The sequence below is a fragment of the Ptychodera flava genome, chromosome 12 (genome assembly GCF_041260155.1).
Source record: "Ptychodera flava strain L36383 chromosome 12, AS_Pfla_20210202, whole genome shotgun sequence".
NCBI classification, from domain to species: domain Eukaryota; kingdom Metazoa; phylum Hemichordata; class Enteropneusta; family Ptychoderidae; genus Ptychodera; species Ptychodera flava.
In genome coordinates, this window is record NC_091939.1 from 34,298,163 (window position 1) to 34,311,459 (window position 13,297).

Genomic DNA, 13,297 nt, shown 5'->3' on the forward strand with positions numbered 1-13,297 from the left:
TTTATTCGTGTAGCAGAGATGCCAGTGCACAAACTTCTCAGCCACATCCATGCAAACGTCTGTTAATTAGGATGACTGTAAGGCAATCTTGACCTTCATTTCCATAGACAACTTATGTCCATGGACATTGTATAAAGAAAACTTTATTGGAGTGGTTCGCCAAAGGCAGCCCTCCGGTTAAGATGGTCATGGGCCATTACGTAAAGTCATCTTTATTCTAATGGGCCACGAAAGGTAGCACGCCGGTAAAGAGGGTCGATCATGGCTATTGCATAAAGTAAACTTTACTGAACAGGGCCGCTGAAGGCGTCCGGCCGTTAAGATGGTCATGGGCTATTACATAAAGCGTTTGTGGTGGGCCGCCGAAGGCGGGCCGCCGGTAAACAGGGTTGATCATGGCCATGGCATAAAGTGAACTTTATTGTAGTTATTATGTTTTTGAAAATGTAGTGACCGCCCTTTTTCTACCAGTGAAAAAGCGATGACCCCCCCCCCTTCGCCTTTCCAAAATTACGATGACCCCCCCTGATTTTGCCGCCTCCCCGGCCGTAAAAACTGAACAGTCTCTAAATATTGTACTCCCATCTTCTCGTAAATTGACTTTTTATTGAAGGCATTATGCTCCAGTGAGGAGATTATGAAAAAGACGCTTCCTCATGGGTTTAATACGTTTTGAGCATTTTAACTGCATTCGAGCCTGGTTGAATGTGCTGTGAGACCATGAGGAATGCGGTAGGGATTGGTCGCGAAATTGTACTTTTAATTTATAGTTTCTTGTAATGATTTAGGGACTGGCGTAAAATTAGTGTGGGGGTTCATTACAGCGTTTCTAGTACAAATCCATGACCCTCCCCTAAAATTCATAACCGTCCCTGGAGGCAAGGCTGAAAAATCTGTGCCCTTCCCTAGCACATGCTTATGTGTGTATGTAAAAAGTACATCTTAAATGAGCTTGAAAATGAATTTCAAATAAAGGCGGTTAACAATTTTTAAATAAAAATATAAAACAAAAACTAATATGAAAAAATCACATATTATGCAAACTTGACGATATTCCTACAAAACTGTCAAGATTAATATAACACTTTAAAATAACTGTGAATTAAAAACATTGGAATCTGACAGCCAGTTTCTGAGTTTTGGGCTTTTTACCACTTTCACCTTTTTCAACCCCACTTGCATATTTTTTGGACTACATCTATCATTTGAACAAGAGAAGCTTTCAACCTGTCACTGTTCTGTCACTGTTTTCTACTCTTTACGATCAATCAAGTTCAGTTTTGCTAGAAATGTTTCACAACTATACACGATATTTTAAAGGGAAGCAAAGGAATAAGTTGCATCTGTTGTTGGAAAAAAAAACGACATTGATTTTTTTGAATGTTCATGACAAAGGCAGTTTGCATGCCTGACAGGCGGTATGATCAGACCAACCATCTCAGTTGCTGATAACTTCAGCTTAAGTGTTTAATCCTAAATATTATCAATTTTTGAGCATACTTTGAAAAAATAATCTTGAAATTAAATTCTAAGTTTTAAATTATTTGGAAATTAATAATATTGAGTTAGCCTTTAGCAAACAGTGTTGGAGTGCACAAATCAAGAAAAAGTGTGGGAAACCCTACTTGCTATATGCAAGGTTAATTGAATATTCGACTCTAAACGAGAATCGCTTATACTGTCAGGTGCAGCCAACGAACAATGCACTTTTAAAGGGGTCCTTACTATGATAAGATATATTGTACCTGACAAGTAATGTGAACTGACTGATTTTAAGTCAAGAGGGTAATTAGTTAGCTGTTCATAATTTGTCCTCCCATTGAAAATTTTTCGACTTACCCTGTCGCACTCAACTTCATTTTTACCCGCTCCCAACATTTTTTTGCCTTTTCCCCCTCCCCACTGTAAATGTTTGAAGCTCCCCTGCCCTGTGGCGAAAAAAACTTGCCGATTTCCCCTGCCCTTGAAAAAATCCCCCCTCAAAATTTTGTCATTCCATTTCCCCTGCAGACATGAAGCTACCCAACCCTGTGATGAAAAAAAATGTCGATTTTCTCCTACCCTGAGAAAAAATTTCCCCTCAAAATTAACATTCCCATGCAGACGTGGCCTTGTATTTGGTTTCCATCTCGCAGTACATAGAGTGAGAAGTGGGGTCAATCGATAGGCTAAATAGTCTGGATAACCTTTAAAAGGTATAAGTACTTGCGCTGTGTCCCCATCCCCGGAAACACCATGGCTGAAATTCCCCTGTCCCCGTTTAAAAAGTAGCTGCCCTCTCCTCGTTTTTCGCCAAGCCCTGTCCCCAAGACAATCAACCAATATCTGCCCTGCCCAACAAAAAAACTAAAATTTGCTCCCCTGTCACCTAAAAATAAGTTCCCTGCCCTAGCAAAATTAAAATTTCCCCTGCCCTCAAAAATTGCTTCCGGAATAGCTTTTTAGATGAATAGCTCCGCTGGCTGCACCTGATACTGTGCAGGAGTGACTTGGATTTACAAAATCGGCGTCAAGATGGAGACGTGGCTTGGTTCTTCGGAGGGAGTGCCCCAAAAAGTTCGCCAAATTCGCACTTACTGGCCTCATATGCATCAACTATATCGGTAAATGACTCCTGAGGATGGTCAATCCCGAAATTTCCCGAAGTTCAATCCCTTTATCTTTTAATATAAGCCGAAATTAGGCGATTCATCCTGAACGAAAGCTTCCGCGTTTCCAACAGAATATACAAATGACGAACCGAGCGAGCGCAAATTTGGAGTAACTGATGTACGCCGCCAGCAGTCACTACTGACACTGATGTATGCAAATGATAAGGGTTGGACTCTTTCTCATCTAAGAAAGATAATCCACAGCATATTCAGAAATTTGCTGCTGATATTTAAATGTGTCACTTGTTCTTTAGTATTTCTTTTATTGTATTAACGATAATTTGGATAATAGGTGCAGACTGCAATACCTGCCGCTGCGGCCGCAGTAGCAGGGAGGTAGCTGCACTTTGATAATTTTGACAATATACTTTTGTTTAGTTCATACAATTGCGTTCTTGCTCAACTCCCTACAGCATGTCGAGCTGTCTTGCCAACACAGCCTGTGTATGTGTACCGTGTATTTGTATCATTGACAAATGATTCTCAGTTTTGACTCTAATTCAATATCACCCAACATTCATATACGAAGGCTTCGTCGACAAAATGAATATTGTGTGTTTAAGTTCAGCATGTTGGGAGACACAAAGAAACTGTATTTGATATATTGGACAGAAATATCGAAAAAATTATAAACAGTTACAGCTTCTGCCCCGATACTAGGTCTACTTGTTTTTTTTCAAGAATTCATACATTTTTAGATTTTTTGAGAAAAAAGTAATGTAGTGCGCCAAATTGGTTCTCGATCTTGTGTAATTACTTCTAAAAATTTCGAATCCCCCTGAATTCATCCAGCTCCCTCACCGTTTTTTTTATGTGAACGCAGCCTAACTATACGTTACACGTTCAAATCCCTAAAACTGTTTGTAGTATACGACACTACGACCATGTTGGAATCAGATAATGTCGCTAGTTTTGAGATTGAATACAAGTAGAGTTTTGCTTATCAACTTTCGATGTAAGCACAAAAATTCAGAAAAGTATTGAAATATTTCTGAAGTCCCTTGACATAATTTACGTTTGTATAAACACTAAGGGGAACCTAGGTAAATGTACCGGGAACCCCCTAAAATTTACCGTGTTTGGGACTGAGGTCGACGTGACACGTCCATTATACATTTTGACCCTTAAGACAATAGGAAAGTGTAACGAATTCGATCCATTTCCTCGAGCTCTGCGGCACCTTTCATTTGAAACGTCTTCAACTGTTCAGGTATTCTGCTACAAGGGACTCTTTTTTTTATTCGACGATTGAAAGTTTCGGAACACTTCACGTACATTACTTTGGCAATGTCGTTTCGGAACAAAAAGCGTTTACTTCAGCGGTTTAGGTTTGTTGGCACCGAATCGGCAGTTTAGCTCCGAGCGCAGGGTGTCAACCATGATTTGCTCGAACCTTGATTTCTTTAGAGGAACCTCTTTCGTGCAATTAATTCACTTGCAAGCTGCCATAACAACGTACAGTACAAGTAATTGTGAATCACAGACTGGTGGACGTAATGGAATGACTTTAATCGACACTCCTCATTGAAACATGTAAGGAATGATAAAAATGATGAAAGATTTACAGTTCCCATATCTGATACTCCTTTAAAGTCAGTCTGAATGCATTTCCATTGATTCTGTATCGAATTTGAAAAACTCTTCCAAAACCAAGAATAGATGCATGTTCATTAAGATATCAAAAGTCACATCATTTTCCTTCGAGTATGTTTGTTTGCTTGCTTGTTTGTTTGTTTGTTTGTTTTTTTGTGCGTGCCACGGTGCGCGCGCGAGCGTGAATGTGAAATTAAAACCTCGAAATGAAATTTGTTCGTGATAATAGTGAACACAAGTATTCTCAAATACTAAAATATTCGACTGAATACCAAAAGTACTGAATGAAAAGAATAATACATTCCTCTACAATACAGCCGAAATTCTGTTTATCATGAGAGAATATATGCCAAGAGACGCTGTGCTTTGACGCTGCATTGTCTGTGTTAAACGTCTCTGATTAAATCAGACGGAAGGCTCTTCTTCTACATGCTGTTGATATCTCCACTTCGAGTCGTCGCTCAGCTATTATGGACAGTATTGTACAGAAGAGCAGCTTGTTCTGCATCCATAGAGATTCATTCCATTGCAGGAGTACATTCTACACTCTCTGCATCCGTGTCCACAACTCGAACAGCTGCCGAAATTGCGGGAGCCTCTAGGAGACGTTGCCCTCGATACCAGCCCATTGCATCGTCCACACTGAAGAAAAATAAAATTGGAAACAATGTTATGTTTTATTGGCCGATACTCTGAATTTACTCCAGAGCAGGTTTATTACATCCAGACGGGCGTATAGACCTCTTCCCGGTTATCCCACAATGCATTGCAGTGACTTTATCAAACATTGTATATAAGCTCAAAACAGCGAAAACATGCTGATTTGTGTTGTACAACGGATTGTTATAGAAGAATGACACAAATTTGCAATACCAAATAATGCCCCGTGTATAATCTAATCATCAGCGACGAAAATATAGGTCAGGGTGTAATCTGCCATAGAGTTCTATGAGTAACGTATCCTGCGTGTACCCTACGGCTAAAAAGTTCTATGCGTAACGTACGCTTTGTATACCCTGGCGCGCACTGCATCATGGAACCGGTAAAAGAACTATTGCATGTCTTTTGCCGTTAAAACGTTATCAGTGAAAGAAAGTCCTTCAATTAAGCTTATGTACTGATTTTCGACTACAATGTATTGTTAATATTTGTTTGAAAAAATGCGATTACTAGAGTCAGAAAAGTCAAGGTTACGGCCAGAAAAGCTCTCTCTCTAAAGCTGACGAAAAATGACGTAAAGTAACTGACATCTTTACCGATTCCACATAACAAACAAAAAATGTACAATTTACTACAAAACGTCAAAATATGGTGAACGCTGACAATTGATGTACACTGTTCATCTCCAATCTCTTCAGTTGGACGAAAATATCGGGCTACGTTTTTGCATATTAGTCGTTTTGACATATGTTTGCTATATCACTAGAAACCTGTTTCAGAATAGATGGGCTGGGATAGTAAGACAGTTATTTTGTTTCCAGTGGAGTATATTAATAAATGAGTCAAAGCAGTATCACAATTAAAAATATTTTTTTCTTGGTATATAGCGCGACTACCGAGAACTGGAATACACTTTGAGTCATTTCTGTACAGAGTTAGTTTGATATTAGAACCATTTGGGTTATAGATCAATCCAACGCATTAGTATATAAATCATTTCAGTTGAATACCGATCGAGTTTTGATTTACACTGTGAAAGCGGTTTTCGACTCGGAAACAGATAACACTGGTTTCCGATCAAGGTAACTCCTCATGGCGTGAACTGTAAAAACATTTACAAGATTTCACATGGTTTCTTGGAATATACTAACCGTGGATGGTGGGCTGGGTGGCGATGGTGGCGGAGTGCGACGTCGTCGTCGACGTCTGAACCAACCCTCACCATCTTCAACTAAGAGACAAAGAAGGACGGCAATACAGATCACAGCAGTGAATTTCTTCATCTTCAACACCTTTTAATGAAACGTATATACGGTAGAGTTGCGTACAAATATTGTGTGGTCACAAATGTAACAACATGCCTGTATCTCTGAGATACTAATAGTTACATCTGAAATCAGAGTTTCAATAGTATCTGTCATTGCCGCCGATATATATATATATATATATATATATATATATATATATATATATATATATATATATATATATATATATATAAACACACACACCCCGAAGTATACAGTGTCCGCGAGGAAAATTACACCAGTGCTCAATGCCAAAAGCAGATCTCGAGCGTTGTAGATAATAACACTGATTACTTCAGTTACTAAATAGTACTATCCGTCATTTCAGTTTCAAGCATCTTGCAATCTGAATTTGAAGATTGCATTGTGTATAAAACGTAAGTAACAGATATCAGTACTTTGTACTTGAAGTAATTTGTGTTATTATATATCACAATTTTGATAAGAGAGTTTGATTTGCATTGTAAAGCTTACCGTGATTTTTCTCGACACTGGTATCGCACCTTCTTCAGTAAGCGTTGAAAATGAATTGGTTGTAGGCGCGTTCTGTACTTATATACTGCCGTTGTTAGCTACACTTCGTGGGTCTATGTCCCGAGATATTGGCTGCATCCGTGACAAATCCGGCAACTATCAGGATGTGTCACGGATGCAATAAAGGTAAATAAAGGCATTTTCTTCAGCAGGGGTTTTCACCTGAACGTTAAACTATTTCTTTATTTTGTGAACAACGACCCTATATTGCATCTTTTGAATCCCAGGAGGTGGTAAAGCTAAAGGCTTTCAGGTTTTTCTTTATCCATCCTCATGACTTTTTGCATAGAGTTTTGTCTGAACACAGACATGGAGGATTTTTTGGCTGTGGTCTGAAGAAGAATGAGCATATTATTAGTAAATTGCGTTCGCCGAATATGCATATATCTCGAGAATCGAAATTTCGATGAGTGATCGAGTTACACAAGTTCCTGGTAGAAATATTGTTATCCGCTACTGCCAGGGGACTTCCAAAATAGCCCCCGAAAGGCTTGAGACTGGCGATAATGATATCACATGCAAACTTTGAGTTAAGCAACCGGTCAGAACCTCTTGGACTCCTAAAATGTCCATTCAAGCGAAACTCCACTCCTGAAATATGCTGGTAGGTTTGATTAGAATTGTGCCAGGCGAAATCCCAGAATATATAAAATCACAGAAGGGCTACTTTATGTTCACAACACGAAAATGTGATTAAAAGTAAGATGACTTATCTTTGACTCGTATTCATTTTTAAACTGGAGTTCTGGCTTCCTCGAGCAGGTCAAAAACCCGTGTTTAGAGATTTGACAGAGCGATGAGGTATGGGAGAGTGTGGGGGGGTTGATAACTGGCATGGAATCTGTAAGCTTCAGCTCAGTGAAATAAAGTACGTTGCTGAATCAGAATCTAGCCTTGCTGCTCTTGTATTGATAACTGGCATGGAATCTGCAGGCAGCAGCTCAGCGAAATAAAGTACGTTGCTGAATCAGAATCTAGCCTTGCTGCTCTTGTAATTTATTCCTGCCCACACAGGACTCGGAGACGAGGAGTCTGACAAAAACCACCACAATTCGCTGAATCAGATCTGACCCGTTGTGTAAAACGAGGAATATAATTTTACAGCTTTTAAAAACTCATTTAAAAGTAATAAAAGTGGTTTTAGGAATCGATGCCCAATGTCTTTTTGCTGTCTCTATTTTAATCGGTACGTTTCTTTAAATATGTTATATTTTTCAAAACAGAATTTTTAAATATGTGAGCACAAACGATTAACCTGACAAATCTGATTTCGGAAAACGAATAACTAATTTAAAATCACCGGACAATTAAACTTACGAGAAAGAAATTACGGTGATTGGCTTGTCTCCCTAAACATGTTGACAATTTGAGGAATCCATTAAGATTGATAGCAGTTAGTGTGTTTGCTCAAATTTGGTATCTGCATACATGTGCAGGGAAGTAAAAAATGGAACACTTTCTGATGTTCCCTAACATAACTATTTTCGTATTAATAAGAAGGGGAATCAAGAAAAAATGACGCGGAACCCCATAAAGTTTGCCGGGATTAGGGATGACCTGTCTATTGTACATTTTGATCTCAGACACAATGATTAGGAGAGTGGAAGGAATTCGATCTGTTTGCTCTACGGCGCATGACGCTGGAAATGTCTTTCAAAACATTTGAACTCTTCAGGTAGTCTCCATTACCAGGGATACTGGATTCGGCAGTTTGCCGTTCAGGAATATTTCACGTACATAGCTTTACCAAAGTTGATTTGTAATTGAAATCTTTTGTCGTGCAAAGTTTGCTTTCGTCCATTATGGGCCGGGAGGGGTGAATTATTGCTTAAATATATGAATATGAATATACATTTGTGCTATAGCTGTCCTGAAATGTTTCGTCAACCTTTGGTTTTTTAAGAAGCTGGAATTGACTGTGAAATGACACGAGAGCATAATGCGTTGTTTAGCCTCCGCTGACCTATGGAAAAAACCGCAATATAAAAGAAACACAAAGGCTGTTTATTTGAGCTATTCAAAGCACGTCTACTACCACCGAGGGCGGGTTGCAAGGTTTAATACGCACACTCAAAACAGTGGCAACGCTCTGAAAAGACGTATCCCAATGCCCCAGCAACACAGCGTAGTAGACTCACATGACTATTTCCCACTTTACCGGCAGGTAAAACGTGTAGGAAGAACATAACACATTTTCGCTGTTCGACATAAGCATTTTGTAATGCCGTAGGAACTTAGTGATCCAGTTGGCCAATTGCGATAGAAAAGTCGTATGACGAGGGCTTTTATTGTTAACATTACCCCTTGGTGAAAATATGTTTCTTTTTCATGTCGTTTCACTTCGTATTTTAACCCGCTTCGACCATGAATTCACTATGCAATTAGCCTTTTGATCGAATTGCATGATGGTCTGTAAAGGGCGGCTCGTCATGTAATCGTAAAGGTGATGACACCATTGCATGCAAAGCAATCAGTTGTGAACAGGTCGGGGTATGTTTGCCTCGACACTTTCATGTGTTAACTGAAGGTTCATGTGTGAACTGGAAGGATATTACATCCCTTTAGGAACTGGTCAGTTCTTCGGCCTCAAATTTCGAAAACAAGGTGACCCCCTATTCCAACTTTCGACATCAAGGTGACCCCCCCCCGGCGCGCGACAAAGGAAAACAAAAGATGGAATATAAATGCAATAATTCAACACACACACACACACACACACACACACACACACACACACACACACACACACACACATGTGTGTGTGTGTGTGTGTGTGTGTGTGTGTGTGTGTGTGTGTGTGTGTATTTTAAACATACAGTCATTCTGTGTTTTAAAAGAAATTGTTGTCTTGCAGTTGTAAGATAGGAACTTAAAAGTGTCAATTCTAAAGTTTGAATACAGTATTTTGAATGAGCTGTGAATGTATTCCACACTTTCTATGCATAACGAGTCGCCCAGAACTGTTGTAAGAAAAATGTGATTGTGAAATCTTAGTGCATGTTGCTTTCTCATACTGAATTCTCATCGAGAAAACAGAAAAGTATCAGGAACTTGTCATGCTTTTCATGTGAACTGCAGATTTTATAACGAATATTTCTGACATATATATCCCTAATATATGAAAGTACCGCGCCCGAAGGGCGTGACGAAAAATATTACACATCCAGATATCTCTGATATATATGTCTGATAATGAAAGTCATGCAGCAGAAGGGAATTCTGAAAAAATATTTCTGATATTTTAAAGTAAAGCGCCCAAAGGGCGCGCCGAAAAATTTAAATATACAAATATCTCATATATATATGTGTGATATATTAAAGTTTCGAAACCTAAGGAGGCTCTGAAATATATATCTGATTATTAAAGTTACGCTTCCAAAGGGCGCGCCGAAAAAATGCAACTTAATGATGAAATTTGTGTCTTGCACAATTCATTTTAGGCAAGTATGAGCCCATGTCAAAATTCAAAAACACGCAGAACCCCCCTCCCATTGGGCATTTCAAAAACATGGTGATCCCCACCCCCCTATCACCAAAGTCAAAAACAGGGTGACCCCAATGAATCCATCGTCCCTCCCCGACGAAGAAACTGAGCAGTCCCTTATGTATATAAGAAGGAGTGTCTTTACGCGCTGTACTCAGTAACACTATGGTAATTTCTATTGGGGGGGGGGCGAAGTGAATGTGTTTATTTACAACAGCTATTGTAAATATGATCGAAACAATAAAAATAACATCATATCTTTGTACTACTCTATAAAAACAAAATTAATGTTTCTGTTGACACATAGAATATGTGATCTGGGTTGACGTCTATGGGTGTGAGAAAGTACCTGTAGGTTTGTGTTTGTGTTCTTAAAATTAAATACACAACAGAGAATGTGTTTTTTTCCATACCAGTTATTTCTGCAACTTCCGACACATATTTCATATCAATGAGAGAGAGTTTCGCTTCGAGTCCCCCTTTATCTCCCTAAATCCCTTAAATGCCCCTAACATATCATTGATATTTTCAAATTCCCCATCCATCAGTTCTCATGCACCCACCTATTCTTGCAAAGTTTGTATTCATGCTAAACAAATCAATGTATCTCAACGGTTTTCACTGGATTTACATGTAATGTACTTTCTGTGGCTCTAGAAAACAGTATGTAAATAAAACCGAACGTTAAAAGGTACTTTCTATATTTCCTCCTTCATGAATTGAGACTTAGCTGGTAAAACGCATCAGAAACAAATATGTAGGATTGCGCTGTGATTTTTGTTGGTCTTTTGTAGTCATCATGGAAACTAGTCTGCTGACATCACTGTCTAATAAAGGATCGCATTGAAAAATGGCTTTCACGTGGTATCACTGTTGTTTTCGTCTTCCAGTGTCCAGGTGCGTGTTTGCGATCGCAAGCATTTGAAAGAAAACGCCTATCAATAAGTTTTCTTCAGATGCATTGTGTGTTGTATCCGGGTTCATTTTCGGGTCATCAATGACCAACGGGACGAACTTTACATGTATGTACACTTGTTGTTATGGCAACTTACAGTCTCGTATATCAGAAAACCAACAGTAAACAAGTCCCACCAATCAAAATGGTCTATGCAAGGGAAACAGAGTGCGGCGCTGCCGTTGTAAAATTGAGTGACCCATTGCTGCCGTTTCTAAGTAGGTTGAGTAGTGGCAATAGCTTTTTTGGTAACTGAACTGTGCCAAAGATCTCGACAGCTGTACACACGTTTTTTTTCGAATTTTGTGATAAGTCGATGTCCGATTTTAAACGCTTTTTAAACGGATCACAAACATTTCCACGAGTTCAATGGTCATACTGATATGTGCCTCTGTTACAGTATAGTAAAACATCATATAATTCAAATAGTAAATCACCTTCTGTGTTTTTGCTCGTTGTTTGTCACTGCCGCCAAATGCCAACAAACCAAGGGCACGGGTAATGAGCTGAGGGACTCACAGATAAATGAGTGAATGGAAAACTGAATGAACTTCAGCAGACTTCGCGATACTGATTGGCTGTTGCGTAGATCGTGGGGTGAACGCGTTGGTCCACTGACTTGTGAACCTACAGGGAATGGCAAGCAATATTCGTCTAGAATTTACGAATATGATTAATAAATGTCATGTATTAAACTATTTTTTCATTAAACAAGCCGTACCTGTGTCTATTGTGTGCCTATTACTTTACCCTAGCTATCTCTGTATAGTATTTCAAAGAAAACAGTCCATATCTGTTAATTACCCTCACTAATCCCCTTCATTAATTTGTTCTGCCGATCACCAACGTGGGGCTTATCACCCTGATCAAATAACTAGTTAGCAGCTCATAAAGTAGTAGACGATCCGCCGAGAATCAAGCAGAGAGTTTTACAAAATGGCTGCCGGGAAGGAGTCAAATTTTACAATTGGCTGTTTGATGTGGCCACGTTTTATTTAAGATGGTTTTTAACAAAGGCAAATAACAAAAAAATCGAACGAAAATGTATACTGTACAGTATAAAGAGAACATCCATAAGAGTTAATAAAAATGTAAAGGGGATTCTCTTCATCATTGTCACAGTGCTGTTTGTAGCAAAAAGAAAGCGACTTCACACATTATTTCTTGTTGTTGTGGTCTTTTTGCGTTTTGTAAGAGGCAAAGATGTTGTTTGTGTTTGTTTTTGGTGTACACAGATTAGCTATACGATAAGTAACTGTAGTCCTGTTAGTCTGTTGACATTACCTTAGAAAACCAGTGAACAGTTTCTCTCCAGTTGCTCAAAATTAGTCTCGATAATTGCATAGATGCATTGATTGATTTGTTGATTTTGTGTGTTTTCCCGTCGTAGCAATTTATTCGTCAAGTAAAGAAGTTACCTTGTGTAAATCTGGGTCGTAATGTAGTTATGTTTGGAAATGTGTTTCCAAGTACGTAAGGACGTTTTTTCGTTTGTGCATAGATCCTCGGGAAAGAGAGGTTCTATGGTTTGTTCTGGCGCGTACATGTTTCTCTGATAAACATCCCAAACACGTATCGCGTTAAACATCTGAACATTTATCTGAACAGTGCCACATCAATGTAACTTCACCACGTCAGCCTCTGATGTAGGTATCTAAATTAGCTACCAGTTTTATATAAAATCCATAGTTTGAACGAGAAGTACTCCAAGCTTTTAAATCAAGTCAGACCCCTTCAAACAAACAGAAGCGATAGCATTTTACTGACAGCATGGCAAAGTACTGCATAGGAAGCAAAACCTTCAAGACCAAACTGCTGGTACTCATAACCTTACACAGTGTACAATGAAAGGTCATAGCAAACCCGGTAAATACTGTGGGATTTCCCTTTCGTGTACCGACGTTCCCCTTTGGTGTACAATCAGCAATACGTAGTGGGAAAGGAAAAGTTAATTCGCAACAGTCGAACGATTTTGTTGAATATGATCCACGTGCAGTGAATGTCTAGTGCTTTCACCAATCTGTGCCGCATCGTTGATTTCAATCAACTTTACCCGGCAGGATAAAAATGATCGATAAATTTTCTATATACCATAGCTCTATGTCTATACAAC

General features: G+C 39.0%; 1 long non-coding RNA gene across 1 annotated transcript; it reads right to left on the bottom strand.

Moving 5' to 3' along the window:
* Positions 1–4,141: 4,141 nt before the first annotated feature.
* LOC139145721 (uncharacterized) lies at positions 4,142–7,609 on the bottom strand. Its single transcript, XR_011554993.1, has 3 exons — positions 6,686–7,609; positions 6,056–6,196; positions 4,142–4,886 (listed from the first exon to the last, which is right to left on the bottom strand). It is a non-coding gene; the product is annotated as an uncharacterized lncRNA (long non-coding RNA).
* Positions 7,610–13,297: the final 5,688 nt, after the last annotated feature.